The following is a 15,700-nucleotide window of genomic DNA, read 5'->3' on the forward strand; positions in this document are numbered from 1 at the left end:
CTTGTTGAAAGAATTCTCTTATTTTATCAAAGTTTGTTTTTTCATACATCATTCTTCCTTTTCTATATTGTTCATTTCTTTTGATATATTTTTCTTCATTAAGTTCCAGTTCAATCAATATGTGGTCACTTTTACCTATTGGTGTTTTATATTCAATCTTGTCCACTATTCTAGGTTCAGATGTAATTAATAAGTCTAGTCTCGATGGTTCTTCTTCATTTCTATACCTAGTGTTCTCCTGTATCCATTGTGTCATTGTGTGGTCAATAATCATCTCAAGTAGAGCGTTTCCCCATGAGTCATCTCCACCCTTTACTGTCATTTCTTCCCAGCAGATTTCTTTGCAATTAAAGTCGCCCATCATAACTATTCTTCCTCCATCTTCCATTATTTTATTTAATGTTATCTTTGTGTCCTCTAACATACTTTTATGTTCACTCTCCTCCCATGAGGCTGTTTTTGGAGGCACATAATTTATCACAAATTTTCTGCTCTTCTTATCTCTGTCTTCCACTTCTATCATAATCATCTCTGCTGTATTCTTTCCATATATGACACCCCTCACGTTTATATCCTTCTTAGTCAGGAACATAACTCCACCCCCTTGCTTTTTCTCTCTGTTTCTAATCCAATAATTGTATGCATCATGTCCTACACTGTTGGGTGGTAGTGGGCCTTTTAATTTTGTTTCTACAATTCCCATTATGTCTGGTTCTTTTTCTTTCAAATAATCATTCAGCTCATTCAATCCTGTTATTAATCCATCTATATTTGTGTAAGACACTCTTAGTTTTCTGCCACTTCCATTGTGTTCTCTGTTTCCCTTATGTTTTTCTTTTGTATGTCGAACTTCCTTAGTTTCATGTTCACTACTCTCCAATAGAATCTCTCTTTCTCTGACTCCGTTCTGTTCTCGTTTTTTGCCTTAGCTTCCAGTCTTTTCTGCTTTTCTTCCTCTCTTTCCTCTTTATTCATTTCTCTTTTTATCCATATCTTTTTGTATTGTTCACTTGTTGCTAGTTTCCCTGTTTTGGATAAGATATTCTCTGCCGTTGTTTGTGACTTGAATTTAATCTTAATTGGTCTGGTCTTGTCTGTGCTATACTTTCCGAGTCTAAATTTCTCTTCGATTTGTTTCATAATTTCTGGTTCATCTTCCTGAACTGATTCTAGTAATTGGCTTACTTTTTCATTTTCCTCTTTGATTCTTGTGGTTCTATCTGGGTTATGTTTCTCTTCCATTCCTAATATAATTATACATTTCTTTTTGTCTGCTAAGTCTCTTACAATATTCTCCTTCTGTCTCATCACTTTAATAACTGAGTTTTCAGTTTGTTCATTCATTTGCTGTCTGATTATGTCAGTGAATGCAACCTTGATATTTTCTTGAATTTTTTCCAACCATCATTGGTCTCCATATTTTTCTCCTTTTTGACTTTATTCTATTCTTTTACTTCTTTTAACTGTTGTTTTAATTCTTCAATTTCCTTAGTTAAGTTTTTGTTCGCCCTCTCTAGTTCTTCCAATTTTTCAATTCTTCGTATCATACTGTCAACATTACCGAACCTACGCTCCAAGTCCTCGTTCATCTTATCGACCTTCTCTTCTAGTCTTGTCAGTCGGGGGGGGGGTTGTGTCCCCCCCACCCTCTTTAAATCCCTTGAAAATATTCTCATCACTTTCTACTATATTGCTCCTATCTATACCTCTAATCTTCACATTCCTATTAGACATGTCGTCATCATCCAGCTCGTCTTGCGGTCGTTTGTCCACCTTTCGGCGGCCCGTCAGGGCCAATTCCTCCACCTCCTCATTACCTTCCATTTCCCCAGCAATCCCTCCCCCTCTCCTCTTTCCTTACTTTCCCACTACCCCACGAGCAATTTCCCCCCACCCTGCAAATACAAAAAGGCACTTCTCTTTGCGTTGGGATCCACAATCTGCACTTTTCTTCAGAACGTTCTTCAAGCCGTCCGTTCGTTGAAAGTGTGTGTGTGTGTGTGTGTGTGTGTAAGGCTATGTATTTATAATACTAAACTACAAAAATACATTTGTATAGTATCTGTGTTATGTATCAGTATATAACATATATGTGTCTGTATATGGAGTCAAACCCTAGTCTACCTTATTTCTCAGCATCGTAACCTCATGCAATTAAGTCCGTGTTTAATCTCCATTTCAGTTCGCAAACAACCGTGTAAGGACCAATAAGTCTGTTATAATAATAATAATAATAATAATAATAATAATAATAGTAATGATAATGATAATAATAATAATAATAATAATAATAATAATAATAATAATAATAATAATAATAATAATAATAATAATAATAATAATAATAATAATGATAATAATGATAATAATAATAATAATAATTTTATTTGGCAACGGATCAAATAAATGGAATACAGATAATAAAAAGAACACATAGTTCGAAATTACAATTGCCGAGAATAATACAAAAAAGCATGTAAGCTTATTTCCATTGTGGTCCTTTGTATTCTTTTGTATTCCTTTGCAATCGACATGACCTTGAGCGGAGTACACCTGCCCGAAGGGACGAGCCTACAGGTAGCCGTCACGCAAGGGACAGACGGAGACTTGAAGGTCAGCGGATCAATAGTAGAATCAACTACTACTTCTTGTACTTCTATCAGCAACGACAGTATCACTTGGGCTATTGGGTTACTGTATAAAGTGTCTGGTGAAACTTGGCGGGTTTATTTCTTTTCATTTCATCCGACCACGTTGTAGACCGAAATGTCTCCCATCGGCTTGATTTATCGTTGGGACATTGCAACTCATTGCATACTTCTATCGTATGAATATTTTACTGAACTGTGGCATCTCTGGAGTAAAGATCTTAGATTTTTCTACACACACACACACACACACACACACACACACACACACACACACACACACACACACACACACACACACACACACACACACACACACACACACTTCAACGAACGGACGGCTTAGAGGACGTTCTGAAGAAAAGTGAAGTTTCGTGGATCCCAAAGCAAAGGAAGTGCCTATTGTATTTACAGGGTGGGGGAAATTGCTCGTGGGGTAGTGGGAAAGTAGGGAAAGAGGAGAAGGGGAGGGATTGCTGGGGAAATGGAAGGAAATGAGGAAGGAGAAGAATTGGCCCAGGCAGACAGGCGAAAGGTAAACAAACGGCCCCCCGACCAGCTGAGTGACGACGAAATGTCTAATAAATATGTAAAGATTAGAAGTATAGATAAGAGCAATACAGTAGAAAGTGATGAGAATATTTTCCAGGGATTTAAAGAGGGTGGGGGGGGGGGACACAAACACCCCCCCCCCCCTCCCCCCCCCCCCCCCGACTGACAAGACTAGAAGAGAAGGTCGATAAGATGATCGAGGACTTGGAGCGTAGGTTCGGTCATGTTAACAAAATTGTACAGAGGGTTGAAAAATTGGAAGAACTAGAGAAGGCGAACAAAAAATTTAACTAAGGAAATAGAAGACCTAAAAAGACAGTTAAAATAAGTAAAAAAGGAGAATGAAGAGTTAAAGATGAATAATAAAGAAAACAGAGAGGGATGGAAGGCAATTCAAGAAAACAGTAAAGTTGCATTTACTGACATGATTAAACAGCAAATGAGAGAACAAACTGAAGACCCAGTTATTAAAGTGATGAGACAGAAGGAGAATATAGTAAGAGACTTAGCTGATAAAAAGAAATGTATAATTATATTAGGAATGGAAGAGAAACATAACCCAGATAGAACCTCAAGAACCAATGAGGAAAATTAAAAAGTAAGCAATTTACGAAAATTAGTTCAGGAAGATGAACCAGAAATTATGAAGGAAATTGAGGAAAAATTCAGGCTCGGAAAGTATAGTACAGATAAGACTAGACCAATTAAGATTAAATTCAGGTCACAAACGACGGCAGAGAATATCTTATCCAAAACAGGGAAACTAGCAACAAGTGAACAATATAAAAAGGTATGGATAAAAAGGGAAATGAATAAAGAGGAAAGAGAGGAAGAAAAGCAGAAAAGACTTGAAGCTAAGGGGAAAAAAAAAAACGAGAGCAGAACGGAGTCAGAAAAAGAGCGATTCTATTGGAGAGTAGTGAATATGAAACTAAGGCAGTTCGACATACAAGCGAAAAACAAAAGGGAAACAGAGAACACAATGGAAGTGGCAGAAAACTAAGAGTGTCTTACACAAATATAGATGGATTAATAACAGGATTGAATGAGCTGAATGATTATTTGAAAGAAAAAGAACCGGACATAATGGGAATTGTAGAAACAAAATTAAAATGCCCACTACCACCCAACAGTGTAGGACATGATGCATATAAATATTGGATTAGAAACAGAGAGAAAAAGCAAGGGGGTGGAGTTATGTTCCTGACTAAGAAGGATATAAACGTGAAAGGTGTCATATATGGAAAGAATACAGTAGAGATGATTATGATAGAAGTAGAAGACAGAGATAAGAAGAGCAGAAAGTTTGTGATAAATTATGTGCCTCCGAAAACAGCCTCATGGGAGGAGAGTGAACATAAAAGTATGTTAGAGGACACAAAGATAACATTAAATAAAATAATGGAAGATGGAGGAAGAATAGTTATGATGGGCGACTTTAATTGCAAAGAAATCTGCTGGGAAGAAATGACAGTAAAGGGTGGAGACGGCTCATGGGGAAACGCTCTACTTGAGATGATTACTGACCATACAATGACACAATGGATACAGGAGAACACTAGGTATAGAAATGAAGAAGAACCATCGAGACTAGACTTAATAATTACATCTGAACCTAGAATAGTGGACAAGATTGAATATAAAACACCAATAAGTAAAAGTGACCACATATTGATTGAACTGGAACTTAATGAAGAAAAATATATGAAAAGAAATTAACAATATAGAAAAGGAAGAATGATGTATGAAAAAACAAACTTTGATAAAATAAGAGAATTCTTTCAACAAGAAAACTGGGAAGAAATATACAAAGAAGAAACATCAGTGGAAGATAAATGGAATATTTTGACAAAAATTTACAAAAAAGGAGTGGAAAAGTATGTCCCAGGACAAAAACAAGAAAAAGAATATGTAAAATGCTGGTACAACAAAAGTTGTAGGGAGTTAAAAGACAAAAGAGACAAAGCCTGGACCAGATGGAAAAAAGAAAGAAGACCTGAAAAATGGAAAATATATACCAGTTATAGAAATGAATATGTACAAACGTGCAGAGAGGAAAAGAGAAAATATGAAAAAGATGTCATAGAAAAGTGTAAAGATCAACCAAAACTATTCTACAGATTTGTAAACAATAAACTGAAAAACAAACAAGACTTGGAGAAATTAAGACAAGGGGGAGTTGAATACACTGAGGAAATGGAAATGGCGGAAATTATGAACAAACATTTTAAATCAGTGTTTACAAGGGAGAACATACAACCTGAAGGCGAACGAATGGAAAGAGAAAGTCCCCCCTATGGAAGAAATAGAAGTAACAAAGAATGAAATATTGAACCACTTGAGTAATCTTGATGTCAGAAAATCGCATGGACCAGATGAAATAGCAAACTGGATTCTGAAAGAATGCAGGAATGAACTGGCAGACAAAATACATAGCATACTAAACAGTTCCTTGAAAGAAGGAAAAGTTCCAGAAGATTAGAAAAAAGCAAATATAGTACCTATATATAAAGGGGGAAATAAAGAAGAACCTACCAACTATAGACCAGTCTCTCTAACAAGTACAATAGCAAAAATTTGTGAAAGAATTATCAAAAGTAGATGGGTAAAATATTTAGAAAAAAAAAAAACAAAGTGTTAAATCCAAGGCAATTTGGATTCAGACAAGGACGATCATGCGTCACCAATTTAATATGTTTCTATTCAAGGCTAATAGATATAATACAAGAAAGAGATGGATGGGCGGACTGTGCATTTCTAGACCTAAAGAAAGCTTTTGACAAAGTACCACATAAGAAGTTGCTTAAGAAATTAGAAACTGAAGGAGGAATACAGGGCAAACTGCTAAATTGGATGGAAGACTTTTTGCAAGAAAGAAAAATGAGAGTAGTGATAAGAGACCAGCACTCAAAATGGGATAAAGTAATAAGCGGTGTTCCGCAGGGAACAGTACTGGCCCCAATAATGTTTGATATGTACATTAATGATATAGATGAAGGAATTGAAAGCTATATGAGCTTCTTTGCAGATGATGCAAAACTACTAAAAAGAGTGAAAACCGAAGAAGATTGTGAATCACTACAGAGAGATCTATATAAAGTACAGGAATGGAGTAGGAAGTGGGAGATGGAGTTCAATACAAAAAAGTGCAGTATAATGGAATTTGGAAAAAGCAAAAATAGAATAACAGGATCATATAATTTGGGAGAAGAAGGAATAAAAAAAGTAGAAAATGAGAAGGACCTGGGAGTCATTATTATGAATAATATGTCACCTGAGAAACATATAAATAAGATTTTTGGAGAAACCTATAATTTAATAAGAACAATCAACGTTGCATTCACATACCTGGATGAAGAAATGGTGAAGAAAATCCTAATCACCCTGATAAGACCAAGATTGGAATATGCAGCAACGATATGGTCACCAAGTACAAAAAAATGTATTAAAAAACTTGAAAGAATACAAAGAGCAATTACAAAATTGGCACCAACACTCTCAAAACTATCATATGAAGAGAGACTAGAAAAACTTGAACTACAGACACTAGAGCAAAGAAGAGAGAGAGGAGATTTGATAGCTATTTACAGAATCATGAAAGGCATAGAAATCATTGATAGAGAGAATCTAATAAAATGGGATGATAGAAATACAAGAGGACACGGAAAGAAAACCAAGAAAGACAGCTATAGAAGAGATCTGAAAAAGAACAGCTTTCCTCACAGAGTAATAGACATTTGGAACAAGTTAGATGAGAAAGTAGTGTGCAAAAATAATACATGAATTTAAAAATAGTTTAGATAAAATGAGATATGAAGACGGGACACTACAAGCATAGCTCCCCTTCCCGTAAAATACAAGTAGGTAAATACAACTAGGTAAATACACACACACACACACACACACATATATATATATATATATACCCACACAATAGACTATGTAAAAAATGCATATTTTTATTCATTTACAGCAAAATGAATAATCATAAATTGGTACTTTTATTTCTTTCAGGTTGTATAGGTATCTTGCCTATTGTAATTTAGTGGAGTGGTGTTGGCAACGACTGGAAAAAAAATCGCCTGCCCCTTCCAGTGTGTGACAGTGACCAAATTAGGAAAAAATGGTCTGCGCCAGATGGACATTACACAGGATTTAAATACCCTTCAGCAATGACTTTGCTTCAGATTCTTGGAATTATATTTGGAGTACTATTTATCCTTGGTATATGAAAAAATTCACTGTATTAGACAACTAAACCTGGACCTTTGTTTCTGGATGATGTCATACTTCTCTTGTTTTTTCATACTTGGAACAGACTGGTCCAGGAACTTTCATAGTGGGCTGAAGTTTGGCATCTCTTGCAAGTTTGTATGATGGATATTCAGAATGCAACCTCAGTAATTCACTGATTAGAATTTGTACATATTCTGTAAATAAAAAATGGAGATTTATGTTTTGTACATTTTATTGTTTAGTTTGTCATATTATCAGAACAATACAACATTTTTAGCCAAGTATTTTGAACTTGTCACATTGCTCCGGTAGGAAGTCCTATGCAGTTTCACAGTTTGGATGCAATATGTAGCACAATAATGCCTCATACACTCAGCATATGTTAGATCAACCTCCTTCTCTTTCGCCACTGCAACACCTACTTTGGCTTTGAGATACGACATGGCTCATTGTGCCTCTCCATTGTTTCCACTTTTCTGCTTTCTACATGAATTTTCATTGAAATAAAGGACAGCAAGTAGTAGTCTGAAAGTGGAAAATTAATAATGATAATTTTCAATCACCATGCATAAATTTTACCATTCTCAATATGAATTCGGCCCCCTTGTGCCTGAATTACCGTAATGAAATTACATCAAGAGATGTTTGAAGTTACACACCCACTCGCCTTCCTTTCGTTGCTTCATAAAAAAAGTCTTGGGAGCAAAGAAACACATAACCTTGTAATACAGTTCCAGCGCTGATGTTTGTTTCGTCGAATCATTGTTGCAATTTCCGGCGACACAATAAACCATTTTCGAACTAAATACTTGATAAAACCTTGCTAACACACGAAATATGACAGATCATTTATTAAGTTGGCGGGGCGTCACGGCATTTATAATGCACGCACATGGTATGCATAAGAATGTAAACAGCAAGCTTGACTTAACAGCCTTACGACAACAGCCGAAGGTCGGCGAAGGAATGTTTTTTCTGCTATCGATATTTTGATAGGCCTTTTTATCACATTAAGTAATAATAAGGCATTATTTTTGCATTATTTTTTATCAAAAAGTGACTAAGCCATACATCTATCAAATATTCACAACCTCTTTGAAAACCTTCTCAATTGACCTTTAAATGTGTTTGAGATGAAATGCTTGAGAAGTATGGTAGGGGTTACTAGGCTGGATAGAGTGAGAAACGAAGAGGTGAGGAGGAGAACGGGGGTGGAAAGGGAGTTGGGAGATAGGGTTGATGAAAGAGTATTGGGATGGTTTAGGCACATGAAATGAATGAGTGAAGAAAGATTAGTAAAAGAGGTATGAAAGGTAGAGGTGGAAGGTGTGAACATGAGGGGGCGACCAAGGATGAGATGGATGGATAGATGGGGTAAAAGGGGCATTGGGAAACAGGGGAATGTCTGTTGAGGAAGGACGAGAGAAGACAGAAGATAGGGGTGAGTGGAAAATGGTTATATATGGATAATGCTGTGATGCATGGAGGAGAGTGGGTGGGAGACAGGGAATGACGGAGTATGTGTGAATGATATTTTGACGTAGCCGTTGGTGTTTATATATATATATATATACATATATATATATATATATATATATATATATATATATATACTGTATATACATACATATATATATATATATGTATATATATAAATATATATATATATATATATATATATATATATATATTGGAGATTGGTATGTCATAACACATTTATAAAAGTTCACTGTAAACCCACTATCGGAGAAATAACGGAAATAAAGAGAAACTGTATATTTCGACTACTATCTGTAGTCCTCTTCAGCAGAATGCTTACAGAATGCATTTCGCTGAAGAGGACTACAGATAGTAGTCGAAATATACAGTTTCTCTTTATTTCCGTTATTATTTCTCCGATAGTGGGTTTACAGTGAACATATATATATATATATATATATATATATATATATATATATATATATATATATATATATATATATATATACATACATACATATACCAAGGCTTTTTTCCCCTTACTAGGGAGGTAGCCAAAAAGGAAAAGGCATAAAATCATTCCCACCCATTCCATCCCTGAAAACACTCCACACCCCTCCACCCTCCCTCCCATCTTAGCACCTCCTAGATGACGGGTCATCCCTGCACCTTGTCCACTGCCCTGGGTCAGAAGCAGTGTCGCAAGACACAGCACATCCACAGCAAGGCCGCTTCATTAAATCGGCGACCCCCCCTCTCCGTCCCCCCATATAAAGGAGAAGACGGGGAGAAATCCCTTCGGGCTGCGTCAAAATTTTGCTCACACACACTACCTCTCCATTCCACCTCATGCATCACAACATCTTCCATATACAACCATTCTCCATTCACCCCTGTCTTCTGTCCTCTCCCGTCCTTCCTCAACAGACATTCCCCTCTTCTACAAAGCCCCCTTCACCCCATCCATCCATCTCATCCTAGGACGTCCCCTCATGTTCACTCCCTCCACATCTGCCTTCCATACCTCCTTTACTAGTCTTTCTTCACTCATTCTTTCCATGTGTCCAAACCATCCTAATACTCTTTCATCAACCCTATCTCCCAACTCCCTTTCCACCCCTGTTCTCCTCCTCACCTCCTCATTTCTCACTCTATCCAGCCTAGTAACCCCCATTATACTTCTCAGACACTTCATCTCAAACACATTCAAGCTCCTTCTCTCTTCTTCTCTTATGTTCCATGTTTCTGCTCCATACAGTGCTGTTGGCACAATCACTCCTTCATACAGTCTCCTCTTAGCATCCATTCCCAAATTTCTATTCCTCATTACACTTTTTAATCCACCAAGGCATTTACTCGCTTCTCTCAATCTACATTCTACCTCCACCTTTACTCCACCTTTTCCTGCCACATTTGCACCCAAGTATCTAAAATTATCCACTTCCTCCAGTCCCTCTCCCTTAATGCTCACTTCCAGATTACTGCTACTTTCACCCCTTGTACATCTCATCACCTTACTTTTACCCACATTTATCTTCAGCTTTCTTCTATCACACACTCTCCCAAACTCTGTCACCAACTTCCTCAATCCCTCCTCCGATCCTGCCACAAGCGCAGTGTCGTCCGCAAACAACAGCTGGCTCACCTCCCACTTTTCTCCATTTTCTTTAACCATCTCCAATCCCTGACCCTCTACCCTTGCATTTACCTCTCGCACTACCCCATCCATGTATAAGTTGAACAGCCAGGGTGACATAACGCATCCTTGACGAAGTCCCACCTTTACCTCAAACCACTCTCTCCATTTCTAATCCTGACACAAGCTCTACTACTCTCATAAAAACTCTTGGCAGCTCAGAGAAGCTTTCCTCCTATCCCGTATGTCCGCATAACATCCCACAGTGCCTTTCTGTCTACCCTATTGTAAGCCTTTTCCAGATCCATAAAGGCCCAAAAAACATCCTTCCCCTTTCCTATAGCTTTCTCACATATTTGTCTTACCACAAAAATCTGATCTACACAACCTCTACCTGTCCTAAATCCACACTGTTCCTCACCAATTACTCCCTCTGTTCCTCTCCTGATCCTCTCAATCAAGAATATATATATGGAATTCATGTTTTCTTTTTCCTTTTGTCTGGTCCCTTCCTTATGTAAGATCTTGTCCAGTTCAGCTCTTTCTGTTTTGTCCCATCTAGTTATAATCTGCATGCTCCTTCTTTTCATTAGATAACACTTATAACTTCGGGGTATTTACTGGGTAGGTTTGAAGAGGACCAAGGGTGGAACTAAAGTGATGTTCAACTATGAAATTTAAAGTAAAACATTTATAGTAAATAGTGAGAATCTTGACGTTGAAGAGTACAATTGTGAATTCTTCATGCTAAAACTTACTAAAGATCATGAAAGTTAAATTAAAAGATCACACTGGATTAAAAATTGTTTGGGTGGCTGGGCGAGCACCTTGAAAAACTCTTCACCAATATATCTAAAAGACAGTTTACAGTCAGTGTATAGTCTCATTTATGATCTACGGATTTAGAATTTGACGAAGGCGATGGAGACAAAGCTAGAGAATGCACAGTGATGAATGACGAGATCAGTGCTGTGAGTAACACAGAAAGGCCGAAAGAGGGTAAGTTAGGTAAGAGAACATACTGGAGTAAAATATGCTGTGGATGCGGTAAAGGAATGGAAATGAGATTAAAGAGTGCAAGTAGCCAGAAAGGAAGGTGGCACACGAAGCTTATGTGCTGTTGACTGAACATTGCAAGATGGAAAGCGAAGAAGTGACAGAAGGTGAAGAGACGAAATGTAGACAAATTTGCAGGGGGTAACATAACAGAGGCTGACGCAGTCGTGAGAATCATGAAATAGGTCGGGGATGGTCCATCGCCTATCGTTGACTAGTTGACTGACCCAAGCCATTACCCAGCTCATTGGAGATCTGCAAATTACCTAGACACTTCTCTAAAGGAATTGGATCGCACGCACCGCGAGGATAATTGTTATTGATTCGCGTGGAGTGGGTAGACGATATGTGTATCCTGATGTTTGTGGCGTTGGTATGGGCAACTTGTCGCATTATTGATTGATTCACGGGAATGTTACAGGTAGTCAGTGACCAAACTCGCACGCTCATACCATCTGTTCATTTGAGCTTGCAGGAGGTTTTGTTCGGTTAATGGTGATGAATAGTTTATTTGTAATTTCGCTACATTACATTAATGTTTCGTCCCTTTTTTTTCTAATCTCTATGTTGACAAATGCATTCCACCAGGATTATTCATCTATTCTCCTAATAATGATAAAGCTGTGTTTTCCCTTATATTGTTTCAATTTAATTTATTCCTATATTACCTTTAGTTGTTTTATATTATAATAACAAATCAAATAAAGAGAAAATACCTCGACTCAATTATAAATAACATTAAACTCGTTTCTACTTCTTCCCCGTGAAAGATGATTTCTACCTCATAGTAGACTATTCCCAATGACGGACTAAGCCCATCCATTTGATGAACAAATTGCGAAGTAGTAAATGCGTTTAAAGATGGCGGCACACTAGGCATTTCTCGCTAGCATGCTACTTACTTTTGCTATTTCGTTTGAGTAGAAACGACTTCGGTGACGATATTTTGCATTTGAATTTTCCTAATGTCAAATTACTCCTGATGACGTCATAGAGTGAAAAGCTGAATGACGAACAAAGAGAAGTTAAATCTAGAATACGAATGTTAGACACATTACTGAGATGTTCATACGGAAGTCTAGAATATTGTAACCCAACAAAAGCAACTAGCATGTTAGCCTAGTGTGTCGCTAATCTAAGATTGTGTTAGTTTCTAAACCCGGGATTATTCGGTCCGAGTTGAAAGGAATCATGTTAGGAGTATCTAGAATTCGGAAATTCCCAATATTAGGAACGAAAAAAGTCTTTGGAAAATAGGCTAGGATATTGCTTTTCGTTGTCCGTGATAATTAGCGTTTTTCTCCTTGTAGACAATATCCTACCAAAAAGCAGCCATGCAGGCGTTCAGAGGGGGATTTGAGAAGGTTATTAGAAAGGAGGGATAATGCTTTCTAGAAATGGTCAACATTCTTCTTAGAGTGGAGATTAATCAACACTCAGAATGCTGCGAAACTCGGGTCCGTAAGGGAGAGGAATTTTATGGTCCGTAACTTCTTGTTCCTGCTATTGGAGGTACCTTGGTTCAACATATTCCCACACAGAGGGAAATATTATTGTTGTTGTTATTATTGCTGTCGTTATTATTGTTATTATTATTGTTATTATCATTGTTATTGTTATTATTATTATCATAATTATCATTATTATTATCATTATTATTATTATTATTATTATTATTATTATTATTATCATTATTATTATCATAATTATCATTATTATCAATATTATTATTATTATTATTATTATTATTATTATCATTATTATTATTATTATTATTATTATTATTATTATTATTATTATTATTATTATTATTATTATTATTATTATTATTATTATTATTATTATTATTATTATTATTATTATTATTATTACTATTATTATTATTATTATTATTATTATTATTATCATCATTATTATTATTATTATTATTATTATTATTATTATTATTATTATTATTATTATTATTATTATTATTATTATTATAACTATTACTATCATAAGATTCACCTCTTGTAAGTGCCTTGTCGTTGTACTAACTCTTCCACTGAAGTTTATGGAAATGCCACAAACCTGGATTTCTGCCTCATCGCTGCTAGTGAGTGCCCAGAGAAATACCACAGTAATGTGATAATTCTTTATTCGGCGACAGAGTTGCCAAGTACAAAGTACAAGAGATGAGTCGAGTCTCGTTGGCGTCTGTCGCCTGATTCGCTTGAGGCTCTCGAGTCGTCAGAGTCGCCGGCTGGCCGACACGACCCGGCTCGGCGGCCCGAGTCGATGAAGATCTCATACCTCCTCCTCATCTACATCCCGATTGTTACTGTAAACCGGATAAAACCGCTTGCCGTCAAACAAAACCTGAGCCAAGTGACAGCGAGACTGTATCGACAACCATTCGGAGACTCGCACGCATTCGGTTGAATTGCATTTGCATCACCGTTAGTTGAGCCGCTTAGAAAGGTCGTGCATTTATTGTTATGCTAACAGGTTTTGTATGAGGCGTTCGCGTGCATGCGTACGCACAGAGAAGATACCCCCAAGGACATAGGTCTCTCCCTGAACACATTTAGTTAATTTGGTAGAACACACACACACACACACACACACACACACACACACACACACACACACACACACACACACACACACACACACACACACACACACACACACACACACACACACACACACACACACACACACACACACACACACACACACACACACACACACACGGAGATAAGTTGGGTTTGTCTCCTATCACGTGTAGCCCCTGTTCACCTAGCAGTGAGTAGGTACGGGATGTTAGTCAAGGAGTTGTGACCTTGCTGTCCCGGTGTGTGGTGTGTGAGTGGTCTCAGACCTACCCAGAGATCGGCAAATAATGAGCTCTGAGCTCACTGCCGTAGGGTGGTGTCTGGCTGTCTCGAGAGACTGCAGCAGATCCGAGGTGAATACACACACACACCATACAAGAATTTAAGAACGAACTAGATGTTGCGAGGTAAAGTCGGGTCATTACGAGCATAGCTCCCCTTATCGTATAATACAACTAAGTAAACACACACACACACACACACACACACACACACACACACACACACACACACACACACACACACACACACACACACACACACACACACACACACACACACACACACACACACACACAGCTTAGTGGCACAGTGGTTAGAGTTCTCGCCTGCCACTACGGCGGTCCGGGTTCCCCGCCCAGGGCTGAAATAATTTCAGTATCGCTGCGCTGCGGGTTTTTACTCCAACTCGTGGGCGGGGAGTTGGGTGTGTGTGTGTGCGTGTAAGGTCACAGTGTTACCCATAGATCGGTCATACGAGCTCTGAGCTCTCATCCGGGAGGTTAATGGTTGTCGATCACGAGTCCAACACGTGATCCAAGACCATGATGAATCACACACACACGCAAACACGGCTGGACGTTGCTATGGTACCGTTCTCGACCGATTATTCAGCGATCCGAGTTCGAGTCCCGCCTAGGCCTGAAAAATTCAGCATCACTTCACTACGAACCGTCACTCAAAATAATGGGCTAGGAGTTGTGTGTGTGTGTGTGTGTGTGTGTGTGTGTGTGTGTGTGTGTGTGTGTGTAAAATTACACCATTACACATGGATCGGGTCATATATAAGCTCTCATCCGGGAGGGTAATTGCTGTCGATCACGAGTCTAACACCTGATCCAAGACCATGGTGGTGAATCATGATCACCGACGTCACTCGTGGACAAAGCAGCCACGAAGCTTTTGTTCGTTTCGCCGTTGGAACTCCCATGAAACATATCGCTATTAGCAGCGATGTAGTTTGAATGATCAAACCTGGCCGCCGCGAGTTTCGATCGCAGGTCCACTGAGCGTGAATCCCGTTGACCTTGGCGATCGTAGAAAACGGACTTCAGGGATGAAGTGTTCAGCCGGTCCTGACCCTTGATGATAGTATATGCATTAGGATATAGATAGTTTTGTACGTTCAGTGTGGCCTAATGATAGATAGCAGGATTCACGCTCAGGGGACCTACGATCGAGACTCACGACGGCCGGGTTTGATTATATGAATTACA

Source organism: Oratosquilla oratoria, chromosome 4 (assembly GCF_046742065.1).
Source record: "Oratosquilla oratoria isolate Oo_2021 chromosome 4, ASM4674206v1, whole genome shotgun sequence".
Classification (NCBI taxonomy): Eukaryota; Metazoa; Arthropoda; class Malacostraca; order Stomatopoda; family Squillidae; genus Oratosquilla; species Oratosquilla oratoria.